Here is a 12,615-nt window from a genome sequence, read left to right as displayed (position 1 = left end):
AATGTCTATGTGCAGAAGTTACTATGTATTCTCCATTTTGATGCCTAGCTGGATAAGTTAATATTGTCTTCCGTTTTATTACCTAGCTGCTAAAGTTACTATATATCTTACGCTTTGTTACCTACTTGCATTAGTTACTATATACATAACGTTTTGTTATCTATTTGGATTAGTTACTATATATATTCCGTTTTGTTATCTAGCTAGATTAGTTACTAATCTATCTTCCATTGTATTATCTAACTAGAACAGTTACTACATATTGATCTCGAACAGTACAACTAGGACTTACTGGTCGCATGAGAAGAGGGTTCATCACATGGTTCTAGTCAGTAGGTACATAGGTTATTCGCGTTTTCGGAAGGCTACCTCGATGTGACTATTTTCCCAGTCTTTCGAGGCGTAATTGATGAGCCCTTGTGTCACGTCCTAAGTATGTGAATTTATTCATGAGGTTCGTTATGGGATATGTGATAGTACATGTCAGATTTATGGGGGTTTCTTATCTAAACCGACTGTCACTATCGTAATGAAAAAAATATATTACGTTCTTATTGATAATGGTATGGATACATCCTGTTGCCACACTGTTAAACATAAATGTTTTCCCATAGACGAGAATGATCATAGTAAAGGGGTTATGCTTCTCTAATCACCGACGTTACACCAACACGACATATGTGTTAGTCAACGCGAGCAGGTTTTTTATTAGTAAAGTAGAAGGAATGCAAACATTAAAGCTATCTCTACACATTTATAATTTTGTAGGCTGGCGATTTATCGGGCATAAGTTGTTGCGTCTATAAATGGAAGGTATATCATTGTTTGTGACGATAATTAAAGAATCATTGTTTATTGAATGATTACAAGGAAACCAGATGATAATGATGGAAAATGTTTTCTAGATATTCATTTTATTGTGCCGATGTTGTGCTTAAATTTACCTTGGAGGAGGATTTCAGGACAGAAACGTTGATGTCATAAGAAGAAAAAAGAAAAATAGTTGGACTGTACGTCCATTTCTCGAGAAAAATAAAAACAAAGCTTTAAACAATGTAATTGCAACATTCCCCATGCGTGTTGACGAATGAACGATTCATTAAGTTACGCTCTTTAATGTTTCACGTTTGTGACAACAGGTTACAAATCATGACTACAGCTCTCAATTTTGCAGTAAATTATTCAAGCATTGAAACTGTTACCTAATGGTAGTATACAGTCGATACGAATTTTGATGACAGATAAATATAATTTAGGGCGACACTAAATATTTATCTGACACCCAAATTATATAGATATCGACTGTATACTACCATTTGGTAACAGTTTAATGCTTATATTTACATTCATAAAGATTTGTTTTATTTACTGTAGCTTATGAAGCGTTTAAATTTGCCGCTAACCCTATCACAGACGTCATCAAATTCAAATACCGGAACAGCCGAATTTCCAGAAGGAATAATATAGTCCTTCGTGTCGTTATTAATAGCAAAAACATAAAATGTTTTTTGCACAACTTGGCTTTGTTTTATATTTCATATACGTTTGTAGGTATCGCAAAATTTTTCATCATTGCATAATTTCTGATTGTTTAAATCAAAACCGTTTTTCTGCGCAATGATATACGGTTAACATTTACTTGTGATGCGGCGTTGAACCGGTATTGCACAGGATAGACTCGATTCCCCGGAAACACTTTCTATCGACTGGATTTACGTTATTTTCAGAAGAATGTCAGTTGTATAGACCGTACCTCACCTTATACATCTCTAGCATGATTAAGTTACTCTACCTTATACATCTATAACATGATTAAGTTACTCCACCTTATACATCTCTAACATGATTAAGTTACTCCACCTTATACATCTATAACATGATTTAGTTACCTCACCTTATACATCTGTAACATGATTTAGTTACCTCACCTTATACATCTCTAACATGATTTAGTTACCTCACCTTATACATCTATAACATGATTAAGTTACTTCACCTTATACATCTCTAACATGATTAAGTTACTCCACCTTATACATCTATAACATGATTTAGTTACCTCACCTTATACATCTATAACATGATTTAGTTACCTCACCTTATACATCTCTAACATGAATTAGTTACCTCACCTTATACATCTCTAACATGATTTAGTTACCTCACCTTATACATCTCTAACATGATTAAGTTACCTCACCTTATACATCTCTAACATGATTTAGTTACCTCACCTTATACATCTCTAACATGATTAAGTTACCTTACCTTATACATCTGTAACATGATTTAGTTACCTCACCTTATACATCTCTAACATATTTAAGTTACCTCACCTTTTATCAAATAGAAGACAACTAAAACAAATAACAAACAAACAAATACACATTTTATGTTGGATTTATTTTTTGCTAACTGTTATGATTAATGTGGCAAATGATGGCCAATGACTTCAACCACGCTAGCTAATGAAGTTGGGGAGGAAACTGGGAGCAGAAAATTCCCCCACAAAATCATAGCAGATACTAACCAATACTATTTGATATCTTTTGAAATCAAATTTTAAGTCAAAGTTCAAAAAACATGTAGCAGCAATCTGTTGTGCAGGAGAAACTCAGCTACCTCATGGTCTGTGGTCGAAGTCTTGACGTTTCCTTAGTGAACCCTGCGAACATACAATGGAAAAAACCACAGCAGACCCAGATTTCCATCTTAATTGGGAGGGTGGGAGGGCATTTGTATCTCACACGCTAGCAATGGCTACCAAATATCAGGAACTGCCAAGGGCGATAACTCTAATTGCAAATATGGGAATAAACTACCAAACCAAGGGAAGTAACCGTACAGGACAAATCAAACTATATTGCTACCTAACAACAACTTACCAATAAAGAAATTAACCAGCAGTCTTCATTATGATAAATTAAATTATATTCTAGGAATAATTTTTATTATCAAATAGAAGACAACTAAAACAAATAACAAACAAACAAATACACATTTTATGTTGGATTTATTTTTTGCTAACTGTTATGATTAATGTGGCAAATGATGGCCAATGACTTCAACCACGCTAGCTAATGAAGTTGGGGAGGAAACTGGGAGCAGAAAATTCCCCCACAAAATCATAGCAGATACTAACCAATACTATTTGATATCTTTTGAAATCAAATTTTAAGTCAAAGTTCAAAAAACATGTAGCAGCAATCTGTTGTGCAGGAGAAACTCAGCCAAATGGCAACACAAGCAGAATGTGAGTGCTTGCCACCGCCACAACAGAGTGCGAGAGAAAAGCCTGGTTTGTTAAATTTTGATGTTTTAAACAATCAAAAATTTGGTGTTAAAAGGCGACCAATTTTCAAAAACAAAATATTCAGCAGCAACTGAATAGCAAGTAAACAAAGGACACCACAAAATCGGTGCAACCGTGACGCAAAAATCAAATTCAAAAATATATTCAGCAAAAACTGAAAACGATGGTGGGGGGCCCAAGTGCCCGGCTGAAAAATGTACGCCAATGTACAAAAATACTGCATTCCAATTGCAGTATATCAAGATTAAGGAGCCGACCCAAACAAGATTATGGGCGATTTGGCATCCTCCAAGACTTCAGCAAATACACCACACCAAAGTAAAAAGCAGTCACGTAAAAGCAAGACAATTAAATAAAGATCCAAAACAAATTTTAAGATACTATATCAAATGACCAGGCAATGCTCTCACACATCTTAAAAAGTTAAATGTTTGCTGAACAAAATAGCACGCAAAATTAGCACCATAACCATGGCCCCTTTCCCCAAAAACAGGGGTCATACTAGTATTAGTGCCCAATAACGCATGAAGACCCTGCTGTAACCTGTATAGGAAAATATCGTTTCCCAAGTTACTTAGATGAACCCCCATCCAGGAATAGACCTGTGTTCTCATCTGTAATCTCTGGGTATCTGATATACCCGCCCCCATTCCTAATTAGGTAAGAACTTATTTGACTGTTAATACGTACAGGTATCTTACGAACTGACTGATGTTGTAAACCCCCTCCACTGTAAACGCGGTAAAATTGCTGACCACACAATTCTCGTGCGTGGGAACATAGTTTGTAAGGTTTCCAGATCTGACAGCATTGTATACCTCAATGATCCTGAGTTCACTTGACCCACCTCATTGCCTCCACAATGGATGACTAAAATGTCTGGAGGATTCCCAATGGGGAGTAGAAGTTTTAATGACGGATAACACTGTTCCACCTTAAACCTCCTTTGGCATGCCATAAGATGGAGGCACCATAACGACCCAGGTCAAGGCGTGATCCTTCCTTGGAGGCCCGTGCATGACAGAAAGCTCTTCTTATAATGGATGAACCAACTATACAAATTCTTTTGTGGTACTCTGTGAAGACTTAAACTTACAATAAGTTACTGCAATTGAGCCAATTTTTAATGATGAACAGAAAGCTACCCTGCATATGAAATTCTTTTCTTTGCTACATTGTTAGGAAAAACCTGGTATTCTGACTACAAATGAATTCCATTGATCTACAATAAGGATACAGTTGAAATTCGAATGTATTTTTTATATGCTCTTGACTCCCAACGACCCATTTCCTTAATTTTCTCATCAGAGAAACCCTTCAACGAAGCGACGGTAGCTACCCCCACCCTAAAGGAGTGAGACTTGTAGCCACTTGAATGAATGCCAATTACATTCAAAGCCTTTTTAAAACTGCTGAAAACTGATAGCGAGTCACCGGAACATTGTTACAGTGAAAGAAAAACACCCCAGGGGCATGGCCACGGGAGGCTATAAAATTCTTAACTAACCTAAATGGGCAAACAGTTTCCTTGTTCTCCTGTAGTGTTATGACAACCCCAGATCCACACTGATCTGTTTTTGAATGAGGAAGCTTTAGCTGAACCAGGCGCTCTATTGTAGAAACTGAGACATTATGCGCCAATAACGCATGTCCATACTCCCCCTGCTTAGCTGCTACCAATTCCCCAACACGAAAAAAAAAAAAAAAAAAAAAAAAAAAAAAAAAAAAAAAAAAAAATGCAAAAAATGCTACTGAAAAAAGGGGGGCGCGAACATATTTGCTTCATAAGGTGAAATACAAACATAAGGTAGAATGTTGATCATCTTGGTGAGGAGCTCTGGAGTAATGGGTAGACGGGAATCACATCTAGCATCTAATCTTGCCATACCAAGAAGCATTTTTTGATAATGAAAAATTGAGTCACATCAATAACTCCACTCATTTTACATTTGAAACCTATACCAGAAATATAAGCCCTTACAGTAGATGGAGCAATACCTTGTGACGACAAATACGTGATAAACTCCATTACACTCTGTTGGGTTGGTGGCCAAGAACAGCTTGAGAGGTAAGTTTTACAAAACTGTTCGAAACAAACTATTCCAGTCTCATACACTTGTCTAGAGTTTGATGAAATGGAAGCTCTAAGGAGATAGCATCAGCGATACAATTTAACTTCCCATCAATATGAACTGCCCTAAACTGAATATTGTACAACATACACCTCAGTATAAATGGGCGAATGAAACCCATGACTCTACACTATTTTGAAGTTTTCTTGTTCAAAATTGCTACTAGGCCTTCATTATCTGTATTCAAAATGATTTTTTTTTTTTTTCAAGTTCAGAGCCCCAAATAGAAATTGCCATGACAATAGGAATAAGTTCTAGAAAGGCGATGTCCCAAATGATTGGTGAAGCTATCCAAGCTTCAGGCCAGGGAAAAAATGCCCATTTACCATAAAAGAAGGCCCCCCACCCCTTGTGCTGTCACCCCTGCACTGTTAGTGAATAGCTGTAACTCTGAGTTGTTGACCCAATCTTTCTCAGGAAAACTACAATATCCATTAAAAAGCTCTAAAAAGGTAAGCCAAGTATGGATATCATCCCTCAATGCTTGGGAAACTCGTATAAAGTGATGTGGCCTGTTAACTCCTGACATTGCATTGTAGAAATGCCGCATAAATGCACCGGCAGCTGGAATTGCCCTTACACAAAAATTCAGAGACCCAGTCAAGGCCTGAAGTTGTTTTAGTGTGACTTTTTTCTTAACAGCAACCTCATTCAGTAACCCAACTAGCAACACCAGCTTATCACTGGGAATTTCAATTTGCATATTTATGGAATCTATTTCCAAACCTAAAAGTGTTAAAATAGGGGTTGGTAAAACAGTTTTTTCTACGGCAATAGGAACCCCCAAATCAGTACAGATCCTGTCAAAAGTGTTCATGAGATAGAAGCATTTAGAAGTACTGTCCTTACCAGCAAAGAAAAAATTATCTAAATAGTGATCTAGATCTGAACAGTGATGTGAACTATCCAAATTTACCACCTCCCGAACAATCCAATCCAAAAGCCGTTGAAAATTTCTCAAATAATGAACAGGATATATTGGACAACCCATAGGTAAACATTTATCAACAAAAAAAAAAAAATGTTCCCCAAGTTTAAACCCCAACAAATCGAAGTCAGAAGGACTGATAGGTAATAAACGAAATGCAGACTTTATGTCCATTTTTCCCATCAAAGTGTTGGGTCCAAGACATTGAACTATATTAATTATGCGGTCAAAATTTGTATAAAGCACCTACAAAGATTCTCATCAATGTGGACAAAGGGAGATAACCGAAAGGCCCCGCTACTCTACCTGCATTTATCTCTTTCTGTATCTTCTTGTGAACCTCATTTTCATTACCCTTAACCGAAAGTAAATTCCGACAATTAGAATGTACACGTGGACCTAGATAATGTAATGAAAAACCAAAACGAAAACCAGACCCTAGCTCAAGGATTGTTGCCTGACCTAGAAGAATAATTCATATTAGAATTATTTGTCTGTGCCCCCAGCTGATAACAGTTAATCTTCCTATGATTTCCTGAGCAATGTAGACAATTATGTTTGTAAAAACAAAAAGACCTGTTACACTTGCCAATTAAAATCAAAACATTTCTTTATGCCCTGAACCATCCTGGGAGGTTTTGTTATGGCTGACGAAGCTGCGCCCCCAGAATGCATATAAAGGAGCCACAGCTCCTGGTCCACTGTATTCCAAGGAATAGCATGGTTTTGGGCCTTTTTTAAGCGGAACTGCTCATCATAACTCCTCCATTCAAGACTTCCAACCCTTTTTGCCCCTAACCTTACTGTAAGCATGTACTTTAACATGCCAGATACCTCTCCTGGATGAACTGATGTGTATATTGACATGAACACGATGAACGCATCAGTCCACATATCCAAGTCGACTATTGTAGGGGTTTTATTTTTACTTTTTACAACAAATTCACCCCCAACTAAAGACAAGCGTTTCTCGTCATCTATCCTAGAAGGCTTTGATAACATATGACCAAGGTCAATAAATTCCTTGCCCATCATTTTTTGCCTTATGGATTGTGAAATGTTACTGCCTAAATCATTATTGACACTGGCAACTTGATAATCTTTTGGGTCAAACTGACTAACACAGCTCAATATTGTAGACTGAGAGGGCTCAAGGGATGGATTAACAGTATTACATGCTACTGTACCTGCTGGCTGAGTGGCGGTAACTGGCTCTATTGCTGAATGAACTGCCTCAACCAGGCGAGGGGTAACTCTGGCAGATACTGCCTCCACGACCTCCTCCATCTGGGATGCTGAAAGAGGGCCTGCACTTGAATCGTGTCGCTCAGGCCCTGATGACTCAGCCTGTGACTGCGCGTGACCTGAACCCCCAGACTGCCTCCCTGTCCTAGTGTAGGGGCTTCTTGACTGCCTGGCTGAGGGCCTCTGGCCTCTTCCTCTCATACTTGATGATAAATTAATCTGCAACTCAAAACCTTACATGAGAAAACAATTTCTTTTCACTTAAATAATTTTTTTCACTAAAAATCATCAAAATTAAGCAACTCGCCCTACATTTTAATATGAAACAAACACGAAAATTGAGTCTATACATGTAATTTAAGAAAATTAATAATACATATAAACTTTAATAACGAACCACGTGCATATATATGCGAGATATTTCCCTATAACATGCTACAATCCTTTGATCCAGATTGTAACCACAAAATTGATTATTTTTAATCCCTTTTAAAGGTTGTTACAATGAGGTAATTAATTTACAGAGGTAACTAGCATTTCCTGAGAAGGAACGATGCACTCACTGACCCTATATTGAACGTAATGGCGTGTCATGCCGGTGAGAGGGGGGGGGGGCGGGGGTCCCACGTGTATAATATATAACCATTTAAAAATACTCTGAAACACGATACCGATTAAATTTTGAAAACAACAATACAAGATATGAAATGCTGAACAGTAAAGTGTAAGAAGGACACAATAATTCGCTTAATTGCGGCAAGAATAGCATAGCAAAACTGTAGCCGCATGGCTACCGTGGTCTATTTTCAGGTACACTTATCGGTAAAACAATCTTTAAATATCTGAGTCCGATTATACCATCGGAGGGCAACAGGCCCATACAAACCCTCAATCAATGACAATGATACAGCAGCGTTCAAGGTTGATTGATAATAATGGTTGGTAGCTGTCCCGAAGGAAATAAATCGGACATTTGTATCTCACACGCTAGCAATGGCTACCAAATATCAGGAACTGCCAAGGGCGATAACTCTAATTGCAAATATGGGAATAAACTACCAAACCAAGGGAAGTAACCGTACAGGACAAATCAAACTATATTGCTACCTAACAACAACTTACCAATAAAGAAATTAACCAGCAGTCTTCATTATGATAAATTAAATTATATTCTAGGAATAATTTTTAATACATCTCTAACATATTTAATTTACCTCACCTTATACATCTTTAACATGAGCATGTTAACTCACCTTATACATCTCTAACATATTTAATTTACCTCACCTTATACATCTATAACATGATTTAGTTACTCCACCTTATACATCTGTAACATGATTTAGTTACCTTACCTTATACATCTCTAATATGATTAAGTTACCTCACCTTATACATCTCTAACATGATTTAGTTACCTTACCTTATATATCTCTAACATGATTTAGTTACTTCACCTTATACATCTCTAACATGATTTAGTTACCTCACCTTATACATCTCTAACATGATTTAGTTACCTTACCTTATATATCTCTAACATGAATAAGTTACCTCACCTTATACATCTCTAACATGATTTAGTTACCTCACCTTATACATCTATAACATGATTAAGTTACCTCACCTTATACATCTCTAACATGATTAAGTTACTCCACCTTATACATCTATAACATGATTTATTTACCTCACCTTATACATCTATAACATGATTAGTTACCTCACCTTATACATCTATAACATGATTAAGTTACCTCACCTTATACATCTATAACATGATTAAGTTACCTCACCTTATACATCTCTAACATGATTTAGTTACTCCACCTTATACATCTATAACATGATTAGTTACCTCACCTTATACATCTATAACATGATTAGTTACCTCACCTTATACATCTATAACATGATTAGTTACCTCACCTTATACATCTATAACATGATTAAGTTACCTCACCTTATACATCTCTAACATGATTTAGAGTTTCCTCACCTTATACATCTCTACCATGATTTAGAGTTTCCTCACCTTATACATCTCTAACATGATTTAGTTACCTCACCTTATACATCTATAACATGATTAAGTTACCTCACCTTATACATCTCTAACATGATTTAGTTACTCCACCTTATACATCTCTAACATGATTTAGTTACCACACCTTATACATCTATAACATGATTAAGTTACCTCACCTTATATATCTCTACCACTTTCCTTCTAGATTGTCACATGTATGTATCTTTTGTACTATCACAAAGCTGTTATACACAAGTTTCATATCAAGTATCAAGGGAGATAACCCGTCCTTACTTGTTCAAAAGTATTTGAACAATACATTACTTTCTGTTGTGTATTTAATCAACGCAGTTAATTAACGTTAATGCTTTACTTAAGTTTCATTTGGTTTAAGGCGGGGTTTAGTTTGCCATGAAAGGGTAATCAACACGCAATGGCTACAACAAATCCTTAAATATTTTAATTTCTTTGTGATTTCTTGGTTTTAATAGTCCTATCTGCAGGTTCCCAAGTTTAAATGGGATATTATCTCACCTTTTCTCAGGTACGATGTCGTTAGAGGCATGTCGTATTCGTTTTTAGATTTTCCGATATATGGAATGTGTGGTAAGGGTCCCAAATGTATGAATACAGCCGGGGGTACCCAGGGTAAATAAATATGGCCGTCGGTTGCATTCGGTATCTTCAACTGAGCTATATAAGTCATCAAAAAATAAAGCAACTGAACGAATCTACAATTATGACATTATATATCTATTGTCTAAAACGAAATTTCAAAAAACACTACTTCAAATACGAAATTAACAATTAAGTTTGTCAACGTCGTTTGCTGTCGGCGCTGATCTGACCGATAAAACATGGAATCTGTTTCAAACGAAGTATCCGTGAAATCCTCGTCATCTACTGACAGGACGAGTTTCGTTTAGAATTCCCGAATGGACATTCTTCTAAAAAATAACGTCAATCTAGCCAATAGAAACATTCTCATGGAAGCTATCGAGTATCTCGATACAATCCGTTTGAACCCCGCCTCAACACTTCTACAACAATGCCATGGGCTTAAAATGTTTAAGTGAAGACATTAGGCAAAATTTGAATATGCATATCACAATTCTTTTTATGTTAAATGCAGTTACTGATACTGTCCTATTGTCGGAGAGTGTTGAAGACTTACAAGCACAGTTAGATAGCTTTAATTTATGATCATTGTGAAAGATTGGGGCTCAAAGTTAATGTTGATAAAACAAAAGCAATGGTTTATCAAGAAGCCGAATAAACATAGGTTTGACATTTGGAGGTGAACAATATAATATTGTTGTCAATTTTAACTATTTAGGAACTGTCTTCACCCGCACTGGTTCCTTTACTAAGAAAATAAATAACAATATTTAAAAGGCAAATATTGCAATGTTTGATATCCTGAAGAAAGGGAGAAAACTCTATCTATCAGCCGTCAGTATGACCTATTTGAAACCTGTTCTTCTAAATGGATGTGAAATATAGGGTTTTGGCAAAAGTGACCTTGTTGAGAGAGTTTACTTAAAATTGTGTAAGTATTTACTTGGCGTTAAGAAAAGTACTTCTTCATTTAAAGTATATGGAGAACTTGGAGCTTACCATTGTCCACTACTATTAAAAACAGAATGATCAATTATTGGGCAAGACTTTAGTTTGGAAAAAAAATCTACACTGATGTACTGATGTTAATGTACTGAATTGTATTTTAAATTAATCATTGAAAATAAGATTTGCCCATGGTTAAAATGTATAAAACGCATATTGGAATTGGTTATACCTGGTTACAGCATAATAATATTTATCCTGTATGGGTACGTAATTATGTAAACAAATAATGCGAAATACCAGTTTATACACAAATGCAAATCTAATGTTGAAAACCCTTCCAAAGCTATATGTTACCGAAATTTAAAAGAAGAACTGTGTTTTTTTTTTATAAAAATACCATGATGATTTAGATGTAAAAAAAGGATGTGTAAGACAGAGCTGAAAGGAGATGTTGATATGTAACTTATGTAGAAGTAATACAACTGGTGATGAATTTCATTATATTTTAACATGTCCAGAATTTAAAATAAGAAGAAGAAAATTATTTGGTAAATACTATTGTTAAATAGTTAATGTTTTGAAATACCAGTTATGTACTGTTCAAGTAGTATAGAAAAGCTCAGACATTTATGTAAGTTTATCAAATGTATCAATGTCAAAGTGTGTTCTCCTGTGTAAATCAATAACTACGATATATGCTGTTCTGAACACACAAATATTTGTATGTTATGTTATATTAATGTGTTATCTCTGTACTATTAAGTTGGATGAGAAATAAATTAATCCTCAATCTTGAATCTTACAGCATACAGATGGTTTTTAATGACACCAAGAACTATACTGTTTGTTTGCCGAAAGTATCGGCTGTTCTTGTAATTGAACTTATTAACGTCACGGTTTTGGTAAGTGGCAAAATGAAACAGTTTTTTCAGGTTAAGAAATATAAATATTGAACTGTTAACAGATGTTTGTACAGAGTCAATACTAATACATATGAATACTCAGGACGCCCGATAAACATTTATATAAAGATGTTACTTTACATTATATTTTCTGTTTCGATTTTTGTTGATCCCACTTGTGTCAACTATATGATCTTATTACAGGGTGCAGACGAAAATAATACTCCGGGTATTTTGTTACAGACAGACTTCGAGAAGGATCATGGAGTTTTCTTGAAAAGGTATTAACATTTTTAATTTTGGTAATTTTATAAAAGTGAAATATTAGTTTTTCACTATTGGTAGAGGGTTCAGATAGGGAACTCGATTTCGCCATATATTTATATAATCTGTGTAGAAATTTCAGGCATAATGCTAAGAAATGTCAAGGAAATCAAAAGATTCAAAATTGGGACTAAGGAAATATAAATACACCAATGTGAGGATGATACAGTTTTAAA

Source organism: Pecten maximus, chromosome 7 (assembly GCF_902652985.1).
Source record: "Pecten maximus chromosome 7, xPecMax1.1, whole genome shotgun sequence".
Lineage (NCBI taxonomy): Eukaryota > Metazoa > Mollusca > Bivalvia > Pectinida > Pectinidae > Pecten > Pecten maximus.
This window is presented reverse-complemented; position numbering follows the sequence as displayed.